The following is a 15,906-nucleotide window of genomic DNA, read 5'->3' as shown; positions in this document are numbered from 1 at the left end:
AAAAAAAAAAATACTCATAATAAGACTAACTTAGTTATCATGTAATCATGTTCCTTCAACTATTTCAATGTAAGAATATAACATAAGAAGTTGGGGATATCTTTCCCTCAAAACCAATTCCAAAACACACTTCTCCTCAAGTTTAATAGAAGCATGTGCTATTTTCATACTTATATGTGAGCTCTAAGTAAGATTGGCAATAAACTCCACCATGATACCATGTGTGAGCATTAAGCTAGATAAACATATTTGATGTCCTAGATTATTCTAAATAAGTTCTATTGATTGACTTTTGGCATCATAACCATAAAAGTATTCCACAAGAACCTAAAATATTATGCTTCTATCACAAAAATCACATATAAGGGTATGAGTACTAACCAACTTGTAACATGATAAATTAAAGAGGAATATGCATCTATTCATAAGTAAATCTAATAAATATGATATGTTTATTTATTCATCAATTAAAAATTCCCAGTGACATTGCTTCCGTCATGAGACTCATATAATGAATGTTGCAACAAAATAAGCCACTATTACAAATTCAGAAGCATATTATTCTTAAAAAATAGCCAAATAAAAAATCGACTTGCCAAAATTGGGAACAATAGTTTTCTACAGTCATTAAAGCATAATACTGTACCCATAAATACATGTAGCTCAGATGAAACTTATTATGCTCACTTGCACAAAATCCTACAAAATTGATCACTATAAAATTGTTTCCAACAAGAACCCCCTTTTTATATGAAAGCTTCAGATAATAAAAGTAACAATTGTCCTATTCTCTATTCACACTTCAACAACTTATTAAATTCGTTTTCACATTCATACAAAAACTTGCAGAAATAGGAAGCTACATCCATTAAATAATCTCTTCATAAATTTCTAGTACATGAAATCTACAGTAAGTAAGACATTTACTCTAACAATTTATATGCACAAAAGCTACAACCATTGAGGCCTTTTCACAAAAAATTTGCAAGCATGCAATCTACAACCATTAAGACCTTTTGACAAACAATTTACAAGCATGAAATCTATAGTCATTGAGGCATTTTGTCAAACACTTTGCAAGCATGCAATCTACAACCATTGAGGCATTTTGTCAAACACTTGGCAGTAATGAATTTGAGATTCTTCTTCTCATAAAATTCATAAACCAAAATTAAAACGTTGGCATATTAAAACAGGGATTTCCACCTAAAAAAAAAACTCGACAACAAGCAAACACGGTTAGCAACAACAATTTGAAAAATCACTTACATTTATGAATCAAGCTTTGAAAATATTTTTTTGTTGAATGAAATCGGGGGTTACATTTCCTTTTGGTATGAATACCCCCTGATATTGAGTTGAATCACAATAAAAACTCCAAGAGATTCAATTCTTTAAAACAACACAACTTTGGATCTCATTTACTACTTTTGTCAAACACATAGCATCCAAACTTTCATCTACATCTCTACATGAAGAAAGATAACCCAAAATTGTGCTACTATGATTTGTTCATTGAATTTATGTGTTCACTATATGAATTCTTGATACAAGTAATTAATCAAACATTTTATAACCCGCAAAGTTACTTCCTTTACATAAGTTGACAAACTTATTGCAACCACTGCTACAATCTGGAAAACACATGACAACCCTGAATACTACAGTCATTAATACTTTCTGTCAATTAATTTGCAACAAAACCAATAAAAACTTAATACAATAAACTACATCCTTTGAGGAGTTTCTTCAAACATTTAGTGTGCAACCTTTTTTTTTTAGAGATCTAAAATTCTTCAAACATTTAGTGTGCAACCTTTTTTTTTTAGAGATCTAAAATTTCAACCAACAACCCAATTTTGAGGAAGCAAGAACCATGTGTTAAATTTCTAAAAGGGACAATGAAATGTTATCAAACATAGAATATTAGCTTTAGATAATAGACATGACCTGCTATGGACAAAATTTCATTAGAAGTAGAATTTGGAATCCTTGGCAACACATTCTTATTTTAATTCCATGCATGTAAATTCTCATACATAGCTGCCATGAAATTGTTAACTCATTGTGGGTTAGCTCAGAAATAACTTTCTAAGTATTTCATAAATATTCATAATTTAGTAATAATTTAAAATAACAATAATAAATTTAAAATCTCAACACTTTAAAACTAATAAGAAACCAGAAATTCATGAGCATTTATAGATATACCTGAGAACATATAACTCGAAAAATATAAGAGTTTGCTCTAGCTCAAATGCCCTTACCAACTTATTGTGAACCATCTAGTTTTCCACCCAACCATATCCAGGAGTAACTTCTCCCCCTGGAACCCCCAATATATAAGAGCTTCCAATCAGTACCAAAGTATAACAATAGAGAGATATACAAGGCAAACTGAGGAAGATAAGTTTCACTTCTCTCAATACCACTCATGGACAACTCCACCAAGTAGAACTACTTAGTAATTTACACTAGTAGAAAATGGTGAAATTAGTGACTAGGTGATCTAGATTTAAACAGGAACGCAACAAATGATAGATATAACCATACATACAGAGATGCAGCAGAAATAATACTTCATTTCATTATTGTAAAATACTGAAATATGCTTATAAACATAAATGGAATTAAACTAGCTAGAGCGATGGTATCATATCTCTGAGAAGAGATGTGGTGGTTACATGCCTCTGAACTGCATTAAAATGAGGCTTAAGGGCCTTTTTATTATTGAGCAATAAGAGCAAACCCTAAACAACCAAAACCCTAACCCGAGGAGATGTAACACCAAGAATTTATGGGCCCCGTTGGGAGTGAGTTGGACAACCAACTTCTCGGGTTCACAATTTGGTCATATTATCCCTGTTTGATGCACATGATAACCTGTTGGAAAGATCTCTCTGAGGACTACGGCAGAAAAGATGATTTTAGATAAAAAAATCACTGGTGGTAGATTTCCAAAAAAACATCGTTTAATGCCTCAAAATGGCTCCAAAATTTTAGGACCCCAAAAAATTCTAAAAATAGTAAATTGTGCTACAATTAAGGAAATTGAAAAAATGAAATAAAAAATGGTGGGGGTCCAAGTGGAATTAGCAGGTGGCCACCAATATCCACTTGGATCATTCCTCCCCCCTTAGGAAGCAATGGTCCCCATTGCGTTGAGTTCCTCCATGAGATGAGGGAACTTCTGCTGAACTTGGTCCCTAGTGAGCCACTTGCCTTGGTGAAGGAGTTGGCCTGCTTTAACAACTCGATACAGTTGGATCTACTGCTAGCGAGTGCACTTGATCTATGTGTGCCTGATTCAATCAGTTGTAGCTTGTTTCATGCTATCTGGATTTAACTCTTTTGGTGCGAGTTGTTCTGTAATGTCGGATGTGTTTAATAATGGTGGAAAGTATGGCCGAAGGCGGTCCACATTAAACACTGGGTGCAGGCCAAGGAATGGGGGAATGCTGAGCTCAAATGCATTGTCTCCCACAGCCTTGGTAATGGTGTAAGGACCATATCGGAGTGGTTTGAGTTTCCAATGGACTCTAGTAAGGCGTTCATTTTGTAATGCAACCAGACTTTGTCGCCCACCTGAAACTTGTGTGGCACCCGATGTTGATCATGTCTCTGCTTGTACTTGGCATTTGATTTCTCCATAATGTCATGGACTTGCTGGTGGATATGTTGGATGTGCTCAATGAAGTTGTTTGCCTTATCTATTTCAGACTGGACATGAGTCAAATCTGCTTGAGTAGCTGCAAATGACATGGCCACATCAATGGGACATAGTGGCTGGAATCCCAAGCCCACCTAAAAAGGGATGTGGCCAGTCGAGCTGTGGAGAGCCCGATTATAAATATTTTGAACATAAGGGAGGCTCTCATCCCATGTGCGTGGGTGCTTTGAGTTGTACATGCGCAAAATGTGTACAATCATCATGTTGACAACCTTTGTCTAGCCATCAATTTGGGGATGGAAGGCTATGGACTTAGTGAGTTTGGTGTCCATCATCGACCAAATATTGAACCAAAATGTACTGAGGAACCTGATATCCCGATTTGAGATGATAGACTATGGGATCCCAAAGTGTACCCACACTCGTTCAAAGAAGATTTTAGCAATGGCTTTTATTATGATGTTCTTCTTGTAGGTCGCCATAATGGCCATCTTCGAGAACCTATCGATGACCACAAAAACACAGTTGTTTCATGCTTAGTAGAAGGAAGGCCTGACATGTAATCCATGGAGATGGATTCCCAAGGGCGACTAGGGGTTGAAAGCGGGGTATAGAGGCCTTTCTTCTTGATGGTCGGTTTGGGAATGGCACAGGAAGTGCAGGATCTGATGTAGTTCCTGACATCCTATCGAAGATTCGGCTAATAGAAATACTTCTGCAGTACTGCCACCATTTTCTCGACCCCGAAATGACCAGTAGCCCGACTGTATTGTGCTTCCAAAATCATCTTGGCACGCTCACTTGAAGGAACACAAAGGTGACCCGGGTGGCATAACAAGGCATCCTGGAGGTGAAAATCTGGAACATGCTGACCCTCCAAGGGTGTCTGGTATGTGTGGCCAAATTCTGGGTCGCTTTTATAGAGAAGTGGCCAATCCGAAGTCTCGTGCCCACAAGAGTTGAGCACGGTGGTTAACGTTATGATTGGTGGTCGACTGAGGCAATCTGCAACATTATTGGTGCTGCACTTCTTATAATTGATATTCAAATGGAACTGTTGCAAGTATGTGGACCACTTCTGATGGATATCATTCTACAATTTCCCTTGGGTCTGTATGAACTACAGGGGTCGATGTTGTGTGTGGATGACCGTTTCCTTCCCCAAAATGTAATACTTCCATTGTCGACAGGCCTTCACATTGGAATACATCTCTTTGTCATAAGTGGGATACTTCCGGACCATGTCTGAAAGTGTCTCACTATGATAAGCCACTAGATGCCCGTGTTGAGTCAGGACTGCCCCAATAGCATAGTCAGATGCATCTGTCTCAATCTCAAATGGTTGTTTCAAGTCTGGTAATGTGAGCACTGGTGTTGAGGAGAGGTGATGTTTCAACTCTACGAATGCCTTCTATTGAGATTCAAACCAAAAGAAATTTTCTTTCGCTCCTCCCTTGGTGACTTGACTCAAGGGTTAAGTGATATGAGAAAATCCCAACATGAACCTGCGGTAGAAGTTGGCAAGACCTAGAAAGCTACAGAGCTCTGTCAGAGTGGTTGGAGATGGCCAATCCTGAATGACTTGGATCTTGGTTGGATCCACATGTGCCCCCCATTCATCAATAATGTATCCTAGATATTGAACCTGGGTCATGCCAAAAGTGCATTTCTCCAAATTGGCCCATAACTTGTGTTGCCGCCGTGTTTGGAGAACCTGTCGGATGTGGTGGAGGTGCTCTTCCCAACTCTGGATAAAGATCAGGATGTCATCCAAGTATACCACTACAAATGAGTTGGTGAATGGCAGTAAGATGTCATCCATTAGCCTCATGAAGATTGCATGAGAATTCGTCAACCCGAAAGGCATAACCAACCATTCGAAAAGGCCCTCCTTGGCTTTGAAGGTAGTCTTTCACACATCAGAGCATTCGATTGGTAACCAGTGATATCCTGACTTCAAATCGACCTTGCTGAAATATTTTCCCCCCTTTAGTTGGTCCAGGAGGTTGTCAATCTGTGGGATTGGGTACCTATTCCGGACATTGATCTTGTTCAATGCCCGATACTCAATAGAGAGTCTCCAAGTCCCATCCTTCTTCTGTACCAATATGATCAAGCTCCCACAGGGCGATGAACTCGAACGGGCGTGAATTTTCTGTAGCAGTTCCTAAATATGCCTCTTGATTTCATTGTTCTCCAAAACAGAGTGCCAATAGATTAGTCCATTAGGCAACGACGCACCTGGGGTCAGATTGATGGAGTGCTTGACCTGATAGTGCAGAGGAACCCCTGCGAGGGAGGTGAAGATGACCTCGTACTCCTCCACGGCCTTGTCCATCTATAGTTGTCATGCGGAGGGGCCCTATCTGGAGGTTGTGGCCACTGATTTTGGAAATGAGCTTACTCCATTGTTTTTCAGTAACCAAAGAGATGGCGGTAAGCGGTGCTACCTCCGATATCCTGTACAACTTATTTTCCAAAATAACAATAACAACACGAGGCCTTGATTCATACACAGCATGTCACTTCCACAAGTATGGTTGGCCTAATAATCCATCATAAACATCAAGGGGAGAAAAGTCAGACAATACCTCATCCATGAAGGGCTTGATGTTGTATGGAAAGCAACATTGTTGGCTCATGCAAGATCATGTCCTTCGTGAAGCCACCTGATGGTATACGGTTGTGAATGTGTTGTGCTTGGTAAGCCTAGCTGCTTCATGACCTATGTCAAATTGAGGTTCTTTTGGCTCCCACTATCAATAATAAACTGTAGTGGGGAGCCCTTTACCCACATCTGGGAGTGGAAGAGGCACTCCTCCTCCTCTAGATATTCGGGTTCCTCCTTTTGGATCTTCGTGGTGGCAACAGTGGTGTTGGGCTCCACATCAATAATTTGCTTCCCTTTGTCATTCCCCTTGTCGGGTTCTAACTGAAAGTCGAAACATGCATTTAATTCTGAAACCTTTAGCTCGGCCACCAGTGACTGCTTGGCCCGACACTCACTTGTGTGAGTGGAGCTCTTATGGAACTCACACCACTTTCCCATGTCCTTTTTCAGCAGCACGACATTGTTCTTTGCTTGTGGCTTTGGCAGGTTGTCTAGGGCCGCCCCGCCTTGGCTTTGTCCTTTGTTCTACGATTTGGAGGCACCTTTCCCTTACTTCAAATTCGCTGATCCAAAGTCTCGCTTCTTATACTTAAAATTTTGCTCGATCTTGATGACATATCGGTATGCGTGCCGAGTGAGGAGATGTTCAAGAATTCTATTTTGTCCTGGATGTACCTATGCAGGAAGCCATGGTATTTGAGTACCAAATGATGCTCTAAATCCTTGATACCCAACTTTGTGTGAAGGGTATGGAAAATATTGGTTAACTCTGGCATGTCTTGGTCCCTTCCCTACCGCAGCGTGGTCCACTTTATGTATTGATCCTCATAGCTTCTGACAAGGTAGTATTGCTCCTTGATGGCAGCCCGGAATGAATTCCAAGTGGGTGTGGCTAAAAACAGTGAGGCCGTACTTTCATCCTTTTGCTCGCAGTGGGTTTCCCACCAGTCCTTGACATGGGGAGCGACTTTGAGAAGAGTGAAAGTAATCTTTTCCCAGACGGAAAAATAATGAACAGAAAAATACCTTTCTAGTAGATTTAATATTTATCTATGGCATCTACATCTATCTGACCCTCAAATATGGGAATGTCAAAGTTAACTTGTACCTTAAAGGGAGTGGTGCTTCCAGAGTAGCTGTTGGAAGTAGATGTGTTTCCCCTGGGCAGCGCCTAAAGGATCTAGGCAAAGTTGTCCATTATCGCATTCCTTTGTCGCTCGAGGGCCTCTTTGAGCAAGATTTTTATAGGATCTCATACCCCCTCGTCTTTCTTTTCATCCACCATGGGAGGCCATTGGGATTTGCAAAGCTGGTCTTGTAAAGGTTCGACCAATTCAAGCCCTAAATCCTTATATCCCAACCTTGTTAAGGACATGCAACAAAAGACAGAGAAAGGGCAGACCCCTTTGATACCACTGATCTAGATTTAAACAGGAATGCAAAAAATTACAGATATAACCATACATACAGAGATGCAGTAGAAATAATACTTCATTTCATTACCGTAAAATACTAAAATATGCTTACAAACAGAAATGGAATTAAACTAGCTAGGGCTATGGTAGCTTATCTCTGAGAAGAGATGTGGCAGCTACATGACTTTGAACTATGTTACAATGAGGCTCAAGGGTCTTTTTATCATTGAATAGTAAGAGCAAACCCTAAACAACCAAAACCCTAACCCGAGGAGATGTAACACCAAGAGTTTATGGGCCCCGTTGGGGTGAGTTGGACAACCAACTTCTCGAGGTCGCGACTTGGTCATATTATCTCTATTTGACGTGCATGATAACCCGTTAGAAAGATCTCTCCAAGGACTACAATAGAAAACATGATTTTAGGCAGAAAATTGCTGGCACTAGATTTCCGAAAAAAATTCGTGGATGTTTTAGGGCCCCAAAACAACTCCAGAAGTTTAGGACACGAAAAACTGCTAAAAATAGTAAATTGTGCTACAATTAAGGAAACTGAAAAACTGAAAGAAGTAATGGTGGGTGTCCAAGTGGAATTGGTGGGTGGCCACCAATATCCACCTAGATCACTAGATGACTAAAAATGTTAGTCACCACAACTTTTCCAAGTGAAATACTACCCAAAATTAGCAATATTAAGAGATCCAACTAAAAACGACTAACATAAATGACTATTTTAGTCACTAGTTAAAATATATGACTAGCTAATAAGTAATACTACTAAAAATGACTAACATAAATGACTAATTTAGTCTAGGAAAAAAATATGACTACCTAACAAAAACTACAATAATATGAATTATTCATTTATGTTAGTCATTTTAATTGCATCACTTCAACAATCTAAACTTACAATTCCTAGGGGATTCAAAGGTTGTTTTAAATTGGGTGAAAGGTTATACTTCCTTGTACACTTCTTTATTGGATCAAAGGATGATTAAAATTATGGAGCTTATTAGAATCTTTAGAGCACTAGTAGAAAATGGGAAATTAGTGACTAGGTGACTAAAAACGTTAGTAACCATAGCAGTTCTAAGTGAAATATTACCAAAAATGAGAAATCTTAAGCGACCCACTAAAAACGACTAACATAAATGCTAATTTAGTTTCGGGTTAAAATATATGACTAACTAATAAGTAATACAACTGAAAATGACTACCGTGAATGACTAATTTTGTCTAGGAGCAAAATCCTTGATATCCTAGTTCTTTTTCATGTTGGCTTTATTAAAGTTGATCTCTTTGTTGGTGGATTAAGGGAATCCAAGTAACCCTTATTTACAACCCTCTATCTATATCAAGATTATCAGGGCGTTTAATATTATCAAGGGCCTCTCTCACATAGCATTTATTGTAATGGTCTTCTTTTGCCGCAAGCTTAGTGCCCTCAAGTTCAATGTGATGACAATAAACCCTTAATTGTTTTGAACGACTTTCACAACATTTAGTTTCATTGTGTCCAATTTAGGGTTTGTTGTCACAAATTAAGAATGGATATTGATCATCAATAAATTATGACTAATATATATGAAAGTTATTGAATAAGAATCTTGAAATTCATTAACATTTTATTGTCTCTTGTTCGACCTATTATGATATTTGTGGTAGAGATTATTTCTTATTTAGAGATCCTCACATGTTAAGATCTTCGTTTATTATTAATACTAATGACATGTTGTCCTTTTCTTTTTTCAAGGAAAAACTAGGTAGGAAACCTAAAGGATGCTTCCCCACATTCTTGGATGACATCCCTGATAAACGCATTGACATAAAATAATACATCAAACATAGTGGGATTTAAACTAAGCACTTGCTAGCACATATCTAGCTAAATTCCCAACGAAATCGATACAACTAGTTGAACTTGCCCCTCCTCTTGACATGTTGTTATTTTTATTAAAATACTTGGTTAATTAAATAAATTATTATGCACCCCACATCCAACTCTAATACTATATGAAATCTCTTACCTTACTATCTCATTATTCAAATAATAAAAAAAGAAATATATATAAATCTTATTGACATTTATCAATAAACCAAATCTCCAAAATTTAAAATTCTATTTAAAATATTTATTCTATAGCTTTACATTACTCCCATATTCTTGATCCCAAAAATTAAAAAAACCATCTTCCCATTTTTCATCACAAAACCTCTTTCTATTTTGCATTATCATATATTATCTGCTTTTACTATTTGTGAATCCAAACAATTAAAGAAACCCTCTTTCTATTTTGTATTATTGTATATTTCCTAGTGTGGATGGACCTAGGATTAGGATATATGCACCCCCTAATACCATTTGGGGCGAGGAGATGCATCGATATCAAAAATTAAAACACACTATATGAGGAACAAATAAATTTCATACAAAACACATTGCATTGCATGGAATGAATGAAAAAATAAAAAATAGAGGAAGAGGAAGAATGGAGAGGTAGGTGGGAAAATTGAAGGAGGAATATCTTTTTGATTGAAAACCAGAAATCCATGCTCTCTTATGTGATTACAAAGAATTTTACATTTGGCAGAGCTTTAGGCACATGCGCATCGAATGGAGTTCCAAGCACGAGACTTTGTAAGAATTACCCTGCTAGTTTACCTTTTTCTCTATGCACACAGGTTTTTCATTTTAAATTTTCACCTCATTGATCCTCATTGAAACTTCGATGCAAAAGACAATCCATATGTGTTTTAAAATTTGTTTAATTTATTTCTGGAAATTTACAATTAAAATAAATTTCATGAATTGATGAAGAGGAATTGTGATCAAATTTGTAAAATTGCTAATGAGAACAAGTGTCTTTTATTTGGTGAGCTCCTTCCACGCAATTACTCTTGTTGTGGGGCACGATGCTGCTGGAATTGCAGGGGTCAACGAATCTAGAAAGGCCATTGCAAAAGGGGCATGACGCTGCTAGAATTGCAAGGGTCAATGAATCTGAAAGGGTCATTGCAGAAGGGAGCTCACTGGAGATCAGGAAGAAGTTGGTGTTGAAGGCCTTGTAAATAGGATTCATTATCGATGTCCATCTCTCACTGAGGTACTGGTGATTTAATTTGGAAAGGAAAGCGCTTACTATTTCTTTTTTAATTATTTCAATTTTGGAAGCCAGAACCTTTCCCTTACATCCTCACTAGTGGCCCATTATCTTATATTGTCAGCGACATATGCTTCTTTTTCTCCTTGTCTCCTTCTGAACTTGCTTTAGATTGGTTTTGAAGCATCATCCCCGTTCATGTTTTCTGTCCTCTCTTCCAAAATCTTCCATATTGCTATCATTTTCCTACTAGATTTATACATTTTATATCATTTGCGACCAGTTGAGACTTTTGTGGAGAAACATTCTTAATGTATCTTGTCCCGACTCGGTTCTTGACCCCGGGACTTGCCTAGAAATGACTAATTACCTTATAATATGGAGGAAGTGGATTGGATTTTTCACCATATCTCGTCCTTATAAAAATTTTGGGATTAGATGTTGCAATAGATGGTGGACATATCTGGGTTGTTGTTGTGATGTATGATAGTTTGGTTACATCCACATTCATGCACTAGCGATTTTTGATACATATTCTCGGTCTGCAATTCTCTAGGTTGCTGGGGTGGCGCACTTTTTCCGGTGTCCCTTGCTGGAATAATCCAACTATTTCCTATCCCAACGATTTTCAAATTGGTTAGATATTAATTATGTAAGGCTAGTGTTTGTTCTACGAGGCACAATTTATGGGGCCTGTACTGATATTGAAATTCTCCACACGATCTTAGCAGCTGGTTTTTGTTTTTCGAGGCGGTTCTGTAGGTACCTTGGTTGGAATACTAGATATTCCATTTTGCTTTCATTAAATTTCCAATTCAGGATTTGGAATGACAATGGGGTGGCTTTTGGGATCTACCTACCATTGGTATCTCTATAAATTTTTCATTCGATGGGACTCAGGGTACTATGGTTTGCTTTACGAGGCCTTGCTTTATGATTTTCTCCATTTCATTATCCTACTTCCCCTTGACACTTGATCTTTTGCTTACCTTCCATGCCGCTTTGAGTTGGACCTGTCCTTTCACTTTTCGTGCTCCACTACCCCTAGGCCTATGGACCTATCCTTTCACTTTTCGTGGCCCACTACCCCTAGGCCTATGTACTTGTCCTTTCACTTTTCCTGACCCACTACCCCTAGGCCTATGGACCTGTCAGACCTATATAAATCTGACACATCTGAGCATGAGACATTTATACGTGCCACCTTTGCTATTAAATCAACACACCTACATGGCTCCATATTGATGATCCACACGACAGATAATGATCCACTCCACAAACCCCATCCCGACTTCCATTTGTCATTTTTGGCCCATGCAAATTCTCTCCATCCTCACGAGAATAACACCCATGTTCATTCTCCTAATCCAGACCATCCACTTGTACAACATGCAACTCATCCACACCCTGAATTGATTCATGCTCCTCCTTTGGCAACTAAGATAAAACATCGAAGTAGGGTGATTAGGACTTCTCCTCAGATGAAGCTTCGAAGTTTTGGTTATGACGCCCTTTTGGATTGAGTGATTAGTTTGCAAAAATGTGTGTTGGTGGGACACCAGTATTTCTCAAACCTTTAGGAAGTAGAGATGCGGGAATGGGTATCTGCTTAGTGGGAAACACTTCTTGGCTACACTCCTACGGTTAGTCGGCTTATGAACTCATGGTATAGTTTCCACTTCCTGCATCAAGAGGATTTGGAGAAAATTCACAAAATACCATGGGTTCGGGGACACGATTTCCTTTATCTCCACCCATGGTATATTGGTTTCAATCCTCTCAGAGACACTCCTAGAAACAAAATGATATGGGTGATGCCGCCTGGGCCTCCCATTGAATTCTAGACCAAAAGGGTTTTGACAGACATTGGATATTCTATGGCAAGGTTCATATACGTTGATCCAAAGTGTTTAGGGGCTTGGGACAAAAGAGTAGCCTGAAACCTGGTAGAATTGGGCGTCTCTGCACACATAGATTTGCCCTAGGAGCAGATCCACACCCATCAAAGTTTGGACTACTAGATAATTCCATTTCTTTATCTTATCTGCCACCAGACCGGATATCTCATGGCCTATTTTCTTCAGTGACTCAGTAGAAGGGAGGTTGATGGTGGGTGCACTTGTGGAAGAGGTGGTGCTAGTCGGGAGGCTAATGATCGATGCACCTATGGAAATGGTGGAGCTGGTCAAAATTTTTAGATACATTGGTCTACTCTTTTAAGTACCTCTCCTAGCACTAATCTCTCATCCCCTGATCAACATGTGACTGGGCACACAACGTCCTCCTCTCCTGTCACCTTACCCTCCTCCCCTCAATCCTAACCAATTGGTACAACTGACCTGTGTCTACCTTCCCTCTTCCCCATCACCTTTGGAACCTTCCCTCTTTCCCCATTGCTCCTCTCCTCCCATTTTTCCTTGCTCCATATAATCGTTGCTACCCGTATTATTGATGTCCCCTAAGTCTCAAGTCCTTTCTAATTGTCCTACAATTCTGCATAACTCAGAGAAATATCCCCATTCTCCCAGGATGTGCTCTGATTATTCTCCCCTTATAACTGGTTCACCTAACTCCTCTCCTCGAAATTCAGTGGGCAGTGACATTGAATTTCTCCTCGCAAACCCTACACTCGACGTACATACCATCTCCATCCATGGGGAACAAACAAAGCCATCCCCCTCTATTAGTCCCACCTTGGCCCATAATATCATTGTCCATCGTAGAGGGGGGCGAGGTAGTCGAAACTTCCGGGGACACCCAAAAATCAAACCCATCCCTTCCCTAGATCCTCTAACCTCATTGATATTCCCATTTTCACTTCCTTTGATCCTTGGGCCCTTAGAGAAACTACGCTCGGCCAACATGGATCATGACTTTATGTCTATCCTTAAACCTGTGGTGTCTGGGAGACTCGCAGAAATTCCTCTCCCTCAGAAATATCTTCTCCTCCAATTGTCCCTACATCATTATATTACAAGAAAATATGATGACTGCTCATCGGATTCTTGAATAATTCCGGAAAATGTGGGACTCACACAAATTCCTCTCCCTTAGAGATCTCTTCTCCTCTGCTTGTCCCTGCATCATTCTATTACAAGAAACTATGATGACTGCTCACCGAGTTCTTGAATACTTCCAGAAAATTCTCCCTGACTAGCATATGGTGCCAGTCGACTCTATGGGCCTATCTAGTGGATTGGTGGCTTTATGGGATTTGCATTGGACATCTATCTGAGCATATAAATGTTTTGTAGGTACTCTCCTCTTAGGACATCTCCGGGGACTTATTGGTCATTTACATCTTCTGAATTTATATGCCCCTTATCGGGATCGTACTACACTTTGGGATCGTTTGGATGCTTCAAACCTACTGAAGATAGGCTCTCTTATTGTTGTTGGAGATTTCAATGCCATTGTATCATTAAAGGAATGTTAGGATTCACACTACATAAAGGATCCCCTTGGGGATAGACTCCAGATGCTTTTCAGTGACAACAACCTGATGGACATTCAACCCCTTCCCATTGTGCCCACATGGCATAATGGCCAGGTTGGCCCCCAACATATTGGCAAGAGACTTGATCAGTTTTTGGTCCATGAAAACCTTGTATAGAGATTAGGCTTCCTCCATTATGATGTCCTTAAGATATATGTCTTTGATCATATGCCCATATTGTTATTTTGGAAGTGGGAGGAGATGCACTCAGGTATGCCCCTCACATTTAACAGAATCTGGCACAAGGACGACAAATTTAACACATTGATTAAATCCTTCTGGAAAATGTCACACAAGGCTTCAAATATTTCACCCATGAATTCCATACATGGGAAACTTTAGGCCTTAAAATCGGAGATCTGAAAATGGGAACAAATAAAGAAAAGAACCATGATAAAGGACTTCCTTAATATCAAGGATGAATTAGAGAGTCTCAAGAAGACCCTAGATAAGGGAAACCCATCCCAAGATCTCATCAACAATATAAAGGAGTTGGAGGATAAAAAGAGGAAGATCTTGCATATACAAGAGGTCACCTGGCGCTTGAAAAGCAAAGCACTGTGGCTTAAAGAGGGGACGGGAGCACTAAATGTTTTCACAGGTATGCAAACTATAAGAGGCACATCAATTCAATTTGGCAAGTTAGAGACTCCAATGGAAACAAGGCACATTCCACTTCAGATATTGAAAAGTAAGTTGTTACTTTCTTCGAATCTTTCTACAAGGCGTGAGGGGGAACTTAGATAGAGGACCAGATTTGGGGTTCAAACTCCTATCCCACCATGTTTGATCTAGATAAAAATCTAGAATTATACAAGCCCATTAATCTGGAGGAAATAAATAATGTACAAAAAAAATTGCACAAGATAAATGCCCTGGGTCAGATGGTTGGACGGTTGAATTATTCATACATTTTTTTGATCTGGTTGGGCTGGATTTACTACAAATGGTTGAAGAGTCTAGGATTCGAGGAAACATTCTAGTGGCCATCAACTCCACATTCATTGCCCTAATTCTAAAGAAAAAGGAGTTGGAATCCTTTAAGGACTACAGACTCATATCCCTATGTTATATGATTTATAAGCTTATATCCAAGATGATAGCAGTTCAACTAAAGTTGACTCTCTCTACTTATATCTCTCAGGAACAATATGGGTTTTTGCATGACAAATTGATACATGATGATGTTGCCACAATGCAGGAATGCCTTCATTCCATCCACACAAAGAAAATGGAAGCATTGTTCATGAAGGTGGATTTACAGAAAGTGTATGATTGTGTAGATTGGTCTTTCCTATGCATCATTCTTTTAAGGCTTGGCTTGGATATGAAAAATATAGAGTGGATTATGGCTTGTGTATCCATTGTTAAATATGTTGTAATCATAAATGGCTATCCCACTAATTTTTTTGGTGCAAGAAGGTGACTATGTCAGGGCTGCTCATTATCACCCCTACTTTTTCTTTTATTCATGGATGGCCTCAGCCACAAAATCAAAGCTGCTGGAATGGAGAATCAATTTATTGGACTCACCTTGGGTCATGGCATATGTTATAGCTCTGGTACCACTTGTTATAGATCTAATTCAAAAATATATGATAATAGAAAGTAAC

Source organism: Pinus tabuliformis, chromosome 4_2 (genome assembly GCF_031772625.1).
Source record: "Pinus tabuliformis cultivar Carrire ecotype Pingquan chromosome 4_2, CPIR1, whole genome shotgun sequence".
Taxonomy (NCBI): domain Eukaryota; kingdom Viridiplantae; phylum Streptophyta; class Pinopsida; order Pinales; family Pinaceae; genus Pinus; species Pinus tabuliformis.
This window is presented reverse-complemented; position numbering follows the sequence as displayed.